This window comes from Tupaia chinensis, unplaced genomic scaffold (assembly GCF_000334495.1).
Source record: "Tupaia chinensis unplaced genomic scaffold, TupChi_1.0 Scaffold144276_1, whole genome shotgun sequence".
NCBI classification, from domain to species: Eukaryota; Metazoa; Chordata; class Mammalia; order Scandentia; family Tupaiidae; genus Tupaia; species Tupaia belangeri.
This window is the reverse complement of record NW_006204133.1, coordinates 6,603,515-6,615,855: the sequence shown is the minus strand read 5'-3', so window position 1 is coordinate 6,615,855 and position 12,341 is coordinate 6,603,515. Positions and strand designations below refer to the sequence as shown.

General features: G+C 44.0%; 1 protein-coding gene across 1 annotated transcript in view; it reads right to left on the bottom strand.

Annotated features, from left to right (window-relative positions):
- The window catches only part of IL1RL1 (interleukin 1 receptor like 1), a 44,890-nt gene extending 32,990 nt beyond the window's left edge, over positions 1-11,900 (bottom strand). The window contains exon 1 of the mRNA XM_027767540.1: positions 11,708-11,900. The gene's annotated coding sequence lies outside the window, so the exon portion shown is untranslated. The remainder of the gene's footprint in view (positions 1-11,707) is intronic.
- Positions 11,901-12,341: the final 441 nt, after the last annotated feature.

The window sequence follows — 12,341 nt, the reverse complement described above, 5'->3', positions numbered from 1 at the left end:
TTTTTTTTTTTTTTTTTTTTTTTTTTTTTTTTTTTTTTGCCAGAGGAGGTGTTATTCTTCAGAGACACAGAGAGAGGGAAAATGAGAACACCTCCCCCATGAGGGGTGGTCACACTACAACCCTTTTTCCTCCATTTGTCCCTTCTTTCAAGATTTTAATCCTACATACACATGTGCCTAATGTGTTTCTCAAACCCCTGGTTCTGGGATTTGTACCACACGGTTGGCTGTATGAAACCCAGCCACCATAACCACCATACTACAAGGTGGCCCAAAACTAGTGTTTTTAATTGAAGTTCATTATTTCTCAACGACAACAACAAATGTAAAACAAAAGAAAAGAACAGAAAGTCAGATTCTTGCACGCATGTAATAGGGTCAGCACCAGACTGAAGTCGAGAGACCTAGACTCACTCTGAGATCTGTCATACCATGACGTATCTCCACTGAGGGTCGTGCCGGTATGCTACTACAAAGCCTCTCATAATAAATGCCCTGTAGAGAAAATTGTTGATTCTTTTCTAAAAAAGCATTCCAAAAGCAAGGTGTCCTGTGAACAATTCTGTGTGTGAATAATTCACTTTTCCCTAGAAACTTTAAGATATGTCTCCCCTCTGATTTCATTTCCATTTTTGATTTAAGATTAGGGGTAATTTGCCAGACTGATAGCAGGACTATTTCTTTTCTTCTTCTCTTTTGAAAGATTATTTAGAGAAATAGAGAAAGGGAAAAAACGGGGGGGGGGAGAGAGAGAGAACCCCCAAGAGGTTCTTTATGCTGTGATCCCTCTCAGTTTCAGCTAGCCCAGATCATAAACACACGCAGACAACCCGGGCATGCTCAGGGAGGTCCTGGGACAAGAACCCAGAACCATTTCCATTTGGCTTCAGCTATGCTACACTGAACTACCATCTGCTCCCTGAGTTTTGCATTCTAAGAGCAAGGAGGATGTTCAGTATAATTAATGGTGCAACACATAGGCACTGGCCAGCCAAAAGGACAAGGCTCCATACTGGTGAGTCTCACCCAATCAGTGGAAACCTTAAAAGCAAAGACAGGTTTCCAAAGAAGAGGGAATCCTACGTCAAGATTGCAACAAAGAGACTGCCTGTATTTGCAGCCTGCTGCCCTGACGAATTCATACTCAAGACTGCAATACCGACTCTTGTCTGAATTCCCAGCCTGTTGGTTTGCCTTACGGATTTCAGACTTGCCAGTTCCACAAACGTCTAAGTCAATTCCTTAAGGTAAATCTTTAGGTAGATACATAGGTAGATGCACAGATGATATTCTATTGGTTCTGTTTCTCTGGAGCGGATTAGCAAATAAAACACATTATCAATGATAAGATTAACTAGACTGAAGTTGTTTGACATTTAATGTATCTATGGTAAACCACCCAATCACTTTTTTACGTTGGCATTTGAAAGCAATTTAATTTTTCTTTTACTCTTCGTGCTCTTCACCTTTTATCCATTGAAAAGCAGAGATACTCATTTGCTATGTATTATTGCTATTTCTGATAAACAGGTTCGGTCATGCTTTTTATAATTTCCTTGGCTTAGAAGATGCAAAGAAGTAGATTTATAATTCCTCAGTAATTGGATTGGGTAATTTGACTGGCTCATGCCCCACCACTCTGCTTCCTCCAGTTGATTCATGTTTCCAGCTTTAAGTGTGGATACATCAAGTAATGATCCTGACTGGAGAGTGATGGCTCACTGTCTGAGACAGAATGTTATGCCCATGATCTTGCACAACTCCTGGAACCATGAAGTATGGTGTTCACATCAGTTAAGCTCTGACAAACATTAAGATTACATGTCTCCAAACGCTTGGAGCTCAAATGTGCTCAAATGAAAGTACAGGACAGCAGCCACTGCCAGAGAGCTGAGTCTTAACCCTGTAGCTCCTGGACTGTGGTAAGGTCCTAGGAAAGGGCAGTGCTGGGTACTAGGAGGGCCTGAGGCTCATCAGCTGTAAGGATTTCAGTGTTCGAGCATCTGCTGCACTTGTCCACACTGACTCTGCATCAGCTGAGCTTGCAGGAGCAAAATGCTGAACCCAGACTACCAGCGAGTGTCCCTCAGGTGCCTATCACTGTATCAGATACTGGGGATACAATAATAGATCAAACAGAACAAAAGGGGAAAAATGCCTGCCCTTGCAGAATGTAGAGCCTAGAGGAAAGAAATAATAAGCATAACATTATAAGAAAAATTAAAAAAAATAAAACTAACATAAATAAGCAAAAAAGAAATAATAAAATATGTAAGATAGTGATGTATTTACGAAGAAAAATGAAGAAGGAGAAAGAACCAAGGAAAATTGAAAGAGTACAGTGTCAGGCCAGATGACTTGGGCAGGCCAAGTAAGGTGATATGTAATAGATGCCAAGCACAGCTTGGGTCAGGGGCAGGTAGCATTGAAGTACCACTACAGACACATGCCTGGTTTGTCTAGGGAGTGGCAAAGTGACTATGGGGCCCAGATGGATCAAGAAATGGAAGAGAGGAACGAGTAGGTCAAAGAGCTCTGGAGATAAGATCACTCATGCTATCTTGAGAACTTTGGGTTTACTCAGTGCGATAGGAAACCATAGAATTTCAAGCTGAGCAATAAGATAATCTCAAAACTTTATGTAGGCTTTAGAACACTCTGGGTGCTGCAGATACTCTGAAGAACAGCAAAGGATGAAAGACGAACGTGTTAGGGAGCTGCCGCTGATGGCTTAGACCAGGCGGTGCAAGTGTACTTGTAGAGACCTGGTTAGATTTTGGATACATTTTGAAGGTAGAGCTGGCAGGATTTCTTTATGGGTAGCCATAAGAAAAAAAAATATTTTTAAAGAGAGCAGTCCAAAGATGACATCAAGGTTCTTGACCTGAGCAACTGGAAAATGGGGTGACAATTTACTACGATGGGAGGACTGCAGGTGGAACAGGTTTGTAGAGTGAGATTAGATCAGTCTTGAAAATATCTAACTTGACATGTCTAATAGACATACAGCTGGAGATGTCAAGTCCTCATTGGAATTAATATTTGTTTCTGAAGTTCAGGGGACACATTCGAGCTAGAGATTACATGTAGAATATGTCACCTCATAGGTGAAATTAAACCCATGAGACTGGATGAGAGACTGGAAAGAAGTAGCTGGGTCATGACACTATAATAGAGCAACTTGTGGTTTTCACCGTAGAACTTCCTGGAGTCTGGAGTGTTCATCCTTCCCTACAAGATGAATTTGGTCCTCTTGGTGTAAAACACTGCAGAGGTGTTGTGAATCTAGATGAAGCAGCCCTGAATGATCCAGGCCAGCTGTGCAGTGTGCTACAACTTAAAGATGTCGCTGAAATAAACAAACACCAAAGCAGTGCAGTAAGGCCTTGTAGGCACAACACACTTGTTATTCTTTTTCTTCAAGAGGCAAAAGAAAATTATACAAGACAAAACCCAACCCACTAGCATCTCATAAAATACTTTTGTTTTAAAGGACTTCCCTCTAATAGGTCATCAAAAGAAAGATGACATGAGGCCAGCTATAGAGGTACAACAGTAACACAACATTCTGCCATGCACGACCCACATGGAAAGGTGCTGGATTTGCATCCTGGAGCCTCCCTGAACACGCCAGGTACTCATGTGTGCCTGTAATTTCAGCTGGCTGAAGCTGGAGATGGATTGTGGCACGAGCACCCATTGGAGTTGCTTCTCTCTTTATGTCTCTCTCTCTTCTTCTCTCTCCTCTCTCTCTCAAAAGGAAGAAAAAAGAGAAAAAAAAAGAAAGATAACAGAGAAGAAAACGTTTTTGAAAAGAGCAAAAAGAAAACAAAAATATGGACACTAAGCAAAAGCCACAAACTCTATGAGGGGAGAAGTCTTACCTTCTAATACCCTGCTGATCATGGTAAGAACCTACCAAGCACCCAGGATATTAGTTTACACTTAATATATGGTTAGCGTGTATTTGCTAATCATTTGAGAAACACAACCTGCGAATCTATGTCTACATGGACGTTTTTATTTCCTCACTGAGTGTACTGAAATGTGAAGGCTAATGCTTGACAGGTCTTCTGTGCTCTGTTTTTGCTGCCCCTTCCCTTCTTTTTTCACTAGTTTCCTTCTGTGACTGCATTATATAATGACTGTGCTAACTGACTATATGTGTATTAAAAAATTGCTCTATCAAAGTAAATTTGTTCGTTGAAAGAATTGATTTAGTGGTTCAGGGGGCTAAGTCCTACATGGTAGACCACACAGTTCAAATCCCAACATTGGCAGCTTAAAAATCACACAGAGCATTTGTACGTGTGTGCTCCAAATCCCAACGAGATGAAGAAATGAAGAAGAAATGCAGTGTGACTGTACTCTTGGGAGGGGTGGTTTCTTCCTCTCCCTTTCTTTCTGGCAGGTGCATGTGCCTTCCAGCAAATTAAAAACAAAATTAGAGGAAATAACTGGCTGAGGCAGTTGAGTAGCCATCACTAGCAAGGGGAAGGAGATACATCGGTGATTACATAGCATCTGTATTTTAAAAGTACTCTATGGAACAATAACTTCAAGAGAGCTTAACTAGCTCATCAGTTTTTTAAAAAGTTTAAAAACACACAACATGCTGCAATAGATTCTATCCCTAAAATCTCTGAGACTTTCTACTGTGCCGATACATCTAACCACCAAGAAGATATAGCACACCAAGTCCTCTGAACTCATTTACTTGTTATATTTTTGCTAAGAATCTTTTCTTTTTGTTTGTCATTGTTGTTGTTTTTCTCTGATTTGTCTGTTTTGATTTGCAAATAACCTTTTGAACTTCCTTTGGGAATATTTTATTACTCATTTCTTTACATTTCAATTTTGTTCAACATTAGCTAAGATGATCATGGCATTATGTTTTTGTCGATGTTACCTATTACCTCCAAGTTGCTAAAGAGCTGTCAGTTCTCAGTCTTCCCCTTACTGTAAACAGCCTCTACCAACGTTAAGCAATTTCTCCCCAGGCTTTCTTCATGAGCTTCGGCTTCTCTTCTCCATGTCCGCTTCTCCCCACCACCTCAAGGTTCAGCCCTCCAACCTCTTCTCTTCTCTGTCTACACTTGCTTCCACTGGTTTTAATTTGTCATCCATATGCTGATTACACTTTCATGCTTAACCTATGACCCAGGCATTGCTCCAACTTCAGACTCAGATATTCAGCCGGCGAATTGACCCCTACAGGTTTCTGCCTTCCAAACCATCTCAACGTTAACCCCTCAAGACAGAATTCCTATTCTTCATACCAAAATCTGCTCATCCAATAATCCTTCTCACATTGATCGATGGCAACTATCTTTTTTCTTTCTTTTTTTTGAAAGTGATTTTTACTATAGGGAGTACACACTTGCTGAAGAGACAGAGAGAGAGAAAGTGAGAAATGACCCCCCCAGGGGGAATGGCTATGATGCGATCCCCTCTGCTCCAGAGCTCCTCTTGGGATTGTGGGCACACACACACACACACACACACATACACACCTGAGTTTCAAGCCTCTGGGTCCGGGACTCAAACCACAGTCAGTCATGTGGGAGTTCAGTGCCTTAACTCAACTACTATACCAACTGCTGGCCCCAATAACTGCCTTTTCTTAGACACACAATCAAAATTCTTGGAGATACTCTTATGCCTCTCTTTCTCCAACCCATCACTTCGAAGCCATCAGTAAGTCCCAGGGAAGCTACTTTTCAAGCAGATCCAGAATTCAGCTGCGTGGCCATTTCTCGTGGGCACGACTATGAGTCCAGGACACCATCTCCTCTTGCCCGGTTACTGCACCAGCCTCTCTGCTGAACTCCTTGGTCCTTCCCTTGCTCTCTGTAATTGAGTTTTTTTAAAGCAGAAGCAAGGGTAACCCTTTCAAATTGCTTCTTTCTTCAAAATTCCCCTTTACCCAGCAAGAGTGAAATAGAGGGCTGGACTATGGTACAGCAGTAAAGCACAACGCTCTGCAAGCCTGACCCACTTGGTAAGGTTTCTGTCAGGGTCAAAGCCCTCCCTGAGGACACCAGGTATGCCTGCACCCATGATTGATGGCTGACTGAGACTGGGGGTGGATTGAGGTATCTAGACCCTGTCCAGGGTGCCATCTCTCTACATTTCTGTCTCTCTCATTCATTGAAGAAATAACAAATACACAACAACACAAAAAACTGGATTGCTTGTAGTGGACAGTGAGACCCTCCACACTGTCGCCTGTAGGCCCTCTGATGCAGGTCCTTCCTGTTCTGCTCTTCCCTCCACCACACGTGCACTCCTATCTTCCGTAGTCCTTGGACACACCGAGCTTGCCCCACCTCAGAGCATGGGTGACAGCAGTGAGCAATGACCTTTGTCTTGGACTTTTTTCCTTCAGGCATCCATGTGGCTCCCTCCCTCACCTCCTTCTGGTTTTGTCACCTTCTCAATGAGGCCTACTCTCCCCTGCCTCTGACCAACTCACCTTGCACACGCCCTGTCTTCCTTACCACAGCATTTACAACCTTCTCACACACTGGGTACTAGACTCGGGCACCAGGTATATGTTCTGTTTTGTTCATTTCGGTATCCCCAGAGTACATGCTCCACAAACACATTCTGAATTTTAAAAATGAATGAATAGTCCATTGACAGGTACGCGTGGGGATTAATTTACTCTCTAAATACAAGTTCACCGAGTCGAATCATTTTTGTTCATGAGAATGGCAGGTTTCAGGATGTGTTCGCATAAAGGTGGACATAGAAATAAGAGATGGGTGGCTGGTCCTAGACTTGACTCAGGTACTGAAGGCACCGACTGTCACGGGTAAACTGAGTGGAGAGGATTCATGGGGGCAGCAGGCAAAGACGGAGGAGCGAGAGGGAGCAAAAGGAGCCATGTTTACTTTGAACCTCCACTTTTTTCAGCATATCTTTCCTAATGAAAACGAGTGAAAGCCATTCCGAATTCATTTATTTAGTCACCATGGTTGAGGATGAGTAAGCTTTTAAGATCTTAGTATAGATCACATTTTGCAATGATCCGCTTTGCATGGGGGCTAGTTAGTAAGAGAATTCCCCTAGTGTGCAAGTCTCTGGTGCCTTTTTAATTCTCTGGTGTCTGTCATGATCTAATAGGTCTGTCAGAGGATAAAAAATTTTCAGGGACCACTGCTTAGAATAAATACATAAAGGTCAAAATGGAAATAAAACCATTTCAAATGCTATAAACTAAAATCTCTCAGACCCATCCAGAACTCATCTGCGTGGCCATTTCTCAAGGACACGACTATGAGACCAGGACACCATCTCCTCTTGCATAAAAGGATCGGAGAATTCTCAAGTGAATGCTCTGAGCTTTCCTATTTCCCACTCCTGCAGAGCAGTGAGACCCAAGGAAACTCATCTTGAATGTGGGTGCCAGCGCAGTGATTTTCCGTAGAATTTAGGACTGTTTCTCAGATGATAAATTGAAGACATTCAGATATCATTCAGAACATAGAGCAGACTTTGTTCAGCTCAGCTTGCAGCAAAGGATGGGTGATATTTTCTAATCAACTAAGGGTGAGATGAACTTTCAGAACATGCTTTGGCCTAGGGAATGGACAGGGAGACTAAGAGGGAGGTGAAACCTCAGGTGCATGTATGTCATCCCACTTATTTTCCTCAAGGTACAACACCCTATCCTGGTAGCCTCACTGGGAGCAGGGATTTGAGAGGGTGGGACTCAGTGCTCAGAGACTCAACCCTCAGTCCCTTCATGGTACCTGGACTACCAGGCTGCTGGGAGGTAGGCTTAGGAACTTCGGATTTCCAACTTAGAATGAGCATGCACTGGAAGATTCCCAGCCCCTGGGCCACCTGCGTAGGTTTCACCAACCCTCTGTACCACCAACGCCATGGCTTACTTAATACTTTTCTTGAAACCAATTTGCTTTTAAAATAAGCCTCATTCACAGCAGTGACCTAAGGCAATGATAAGTTAAATACTTTCTTTTTTTTTAACCTAGCACATGCTAGAATGAATGTATAACTGGAACCGGCCTATAAGTGAGACTCCAGAACAAACTTCCACTTGCAGAAAATATAGAGGACAGAGGAACAAATAACATGACACCGAAGGAAGCAAATAGACAAACTAAAAACTTAAGAGGGTTAGAACATCCTACAAGATGGTTGCAGAGGTGAGAGAAAGGAAATACCCATACATAAGTCATATTTGAGATAGTTGTCACAAGGCATGCATGATCAAGTCTGTGGCCGTCGAAATCCAGAACTATACACTCACCTTGGACTCAAGTTATAAGCTCTTGTCTAATCTCAGTTACCCTTCAGTGGGTGCCACCTTCAGTCTATGTTTCTCCACCAGGGCACTATCCCCTCCTCCAGGACTCAGAGATTCAACCCTCAGTCCCTTCATGGTACATTGACTACCAGGATGCTGGGAGGTAGATAGAGGAACTCCAGTCACACAGGGCTCCAGAGCCAGGCATCCAAACCACACACATACCATGCATCCTTCATTGCTGTGGGGAGCCTGAGGCTTTCACCAGCATAGCTGATGGCTCAGCATTTGAGTCAGCCATGGCTTGGTTTCATCCCTACTTCACAGAACCATCAAAAGGAAGACAGGATATGGTGTGTGGAAAGTCCTTGGCTCAGGGCCTGGTACAAATCAGTCTTAGTAACGGATTATGCTGTTGTTGCTCTTACTGTGCCATCACAAATGTGCTGAGCACATATGTGTCCCAGACAAGTTGATGGCTCCTCATCCTTGCCCAGGTCCCCTTCATCAGTTCATTTCTCCATTTTTTCCTGAGTTTGAGCCTAGTCCTCAGGCCCTAGTCAGAGTCCAGACAACCTGCCTCACCATTTTTCTTCCTCTGTCTGGAAACTGGAATCTTGGTTGTTGTTAGAGTTTTGTTCCAGACCAGAGGGACCCTTCCCTCCATCCTGCACTAGGACCCACTGCATGTGTGAGTATGCGCACACACACACACACCAGTGAAATGTCAGCACCACCTCTGTTGGGGACTTCTGCTTTGTGTACCACCTTCGAGACTGCATTTGCCCTGGGGCATGGACCTCAGCCAAGCTGTATGTGGCCCCAAAACTTGGAGGGCCTGTTCTTTGCAGTGTCTGCCCCTGCACTCCCATAAAACCCAGGAGTATGAAGGCAGGGCGGAGAATAAAAACTGTCATGAATCTAGGGCACATTTTGAAGGAAGTAGATGAAGGAGCAGGTTTTCATCTGCTTCTTCATATGGGTTTTCAGATGCCTACAGGAAAAGCAGGCATTCAAAAACTGAAGACATTCCAGATGTGCTCGAGCTATGAGGCCACATCACCAAGCACAGAGGAGTTCAGGGAGGAAGATACTATGAGACCAACCTCCTGACCTCACAACTTATTCAAGAACAGGGAAGTCCTTGTTCTGCCGGGGATCCTGCAGCATTGCAATCAGCAGTCACAGCAGCCTGTCTGCGGGTCACAAAGGTAATGGCTCCCAGAGGAGGGAAGAAAATCAGTAACCACCATGATGAGATCTGACATGAGGGAGTGCCTTCTGTTAGCTAGGGAGCCGCTAAGTATTTTCTGCCCATTGAGTCATTAAAAAGCACCTTCGAAGCTTCGTATTAGTACTGATGAGCTGATTCCACAGGTAAGACACTCTACAATTAAAGGAGACAGGCTCTTTCCCACTGTACAAGATGGCAGGTGAAAAGCTGCGAAGCAGGATACTAAGGAGAAGGAACCTGAAGCCAAGAAGGCTGATGCCAGTGGCAAGGTTAAAAAGGGTGACCCCAAGGCTAAAAAGCCCAAGAAGGGGAAGCCCCATTGCAGCTGAAACCCTGTCCTAGTCTGGGGCATCGGCAGATACTCCCTCCCGGTCTGCCATATATTCCAGAAAGGTCATGTACAAGAGGAAATACTCGGCCCCTAAATCCAGGATCAAAAAGAAAAAGGAGAAGTTTCTTGCGACTGTCACAAAACCAGTTTGTGGAGACAAGAATGGTGGTAGCTGGGTGGTTTACCTGCGCAAAATGCCTAGGTATTATCCTACCGAAGATGTGCCTCGAACTAGGTATTATCCTACTGAAGATGTGCCTCGAAAGCTGTTGAACCACGGCAAAAAACCTTCCAGTCAGCATGTGAGAAAGCTGCGAGAAGCATCACTCCTGGGACCATCTGATCATCCTCACTGGACCCACAGAGGCAAGAGAGTGGTTTTCCTGAAGCAGCTGAGCAGTGGCTTGCTACTTGTAACTGGGCCGCTGGTTCTCAATCGAGGTCCACTGCGTAGAACATACCAGAAATTTGTCATTGCCACCTCCACGAAAATTGATATTAGCAAAGTAAAAATCCCAAAGCACCTTACCGATGCTTACTTCAAGGAAAAAAAACTCCAGAAACCCAGACACCAGGAAGCTGAGATCTTTGACAGAGAAGGAGAAATACGAGATTTCAGAGCAGCACAAGGTTGATCAGAAAGCTGTGGACTCGCAAATTTTACCAAAAATCAAAGCTGTTCCTCAGCTCCAGGGCTACCTGCGATCTGTGTTTGCCCTCACAAATGGAGTTTATCCTCACAAACTGGTGTTCTAATTTTTTTGCCAAGAACCTAATTAAATAACTGATTATAGATATATAAAAAACACAATTAAAGGATTCAGGTGAGCTGCCTGGAATCATGCATCAAGGACTAAATAAGTCCAGAGCTTTCCATATCAAATACTGTACATGCAACAAAGTTACTTAACAATGTCGATAATCAATTTGGGGACAATGGCACACAGACAGTGTGGCCTTGGGGTCTTGTAGGAGAAGCCCTACCACTAGTGAGAAACACACCTCTCATTCAAGAAAAAGCTGACACTCAGTGGGTAAAGCTTGGGGGCCCAGGAAGGCCATGCTTGTCTCTACACATTGTTACCCAGCCTTCAAGGGAGGGAAAAAATGGAGCTGTCAACCAGAGGTTCAAAGCAGGCAGCACTGACAAAGATCAGCTTAAATCAGTTATTCACTGCTTGCCCCTGCACAGAGACTGGCTCCTGCCTGCCTTCCCATACCTGCCAACCTCCCGAATTTCCCTCCTGTGCTTTCTTCTTGCTTATAGTTCAGATCCTGCACCTCGCCCCACCGGCTTCTCCTTCATCCCTTTCAGCCAGCAGCATCTTTTTTTTTTTTTTAAAAAAGAATTATCTTATTTAACTTTATTTATTATTATTATCATTATTATTTTCCAGTTTGATCAGAGAGACACAGAGAGAAAGAGAGGAAGTGAGAAAGCAAGCCACCAGGTCCGAGACTTGAACCGTGGTCTGCCATGTGGGAGTCCAGCACCTTTAACCACCATGCCACACAGCATCTTGCTTCATGAATGCTCTCTCCTTCTCTGCTATCTGAGCAGATTCCACTTCTGGACATTAGTGGGTTCCAGAAAGAATCATTCTGGAACGTGAGACTCCAGACGAACGTGACAAAGGTTCCATCCAGCCCACCCTCACCCAGGTCCACTTCCAACACGGTAGACCAGCAATCCATACATACGCACAGGATACCCAGGGACTCCATCCGCCCGCTTTGCCCATCGCTCACGCCAGATTTCTCTCAAGCCAAATTGATAGTAGTTATTACTTTAACCTACATTTTATTTGAAAATCCTACTCTCTTTGAAATCAAAGTATTTAAAAACAAACAAACCAAAGGCACTTACCATCAGTGGCTAGGACTTCAGCTCCTGTTTCCTCAGCTTCCTACCAGCAGAGTTCATTAGCTCTGAAACCAATTTCTGTAATAGCTCTATGCTAAGTACAATAGCCACCCTCGCTCTACAAACCTCCCGCTTTCTTTATCAGTTAAGATACAGGAACGTGGTCACTGATACCCTGAAACTGATGAGCTACACTGTTACCAAATGTCAACTGCAGTTTTCATCATCTTGTCCCCTATTTGAAAGAACTTCGATGAAGCTCTGTGTCCAACTCTAACCTTATCTGCCCAGCTGGCTGTGTTTCATCTTAACTATTACTTTGCCTGGCTTGTGGGTGACTTTCTCAGCAAAACGCCTCCCTAATTCTATCTAACTAGGTAGCAGGTCACGCACTGGCCTTAGAGAGGATTGGTAGCTCCAATTCCCCTACAGCTGCAGCCCTAAGAGCAACAGGGCATATTTCTGCAACAAACTTCACTGCCGAGGCCCCGATGGCATGAAAAGGCTGGCACTTACTGAGTGCGTAAGTGTAGGCCAGGCTCTGTGTGCTGGGGTTTTGTAGAAGCTACCAACTGCAATCCTCAGAGGCTGACAGAGGCCATTGAGAAGAAGCTCAGGACCAAGGGAGAGGTGGGGA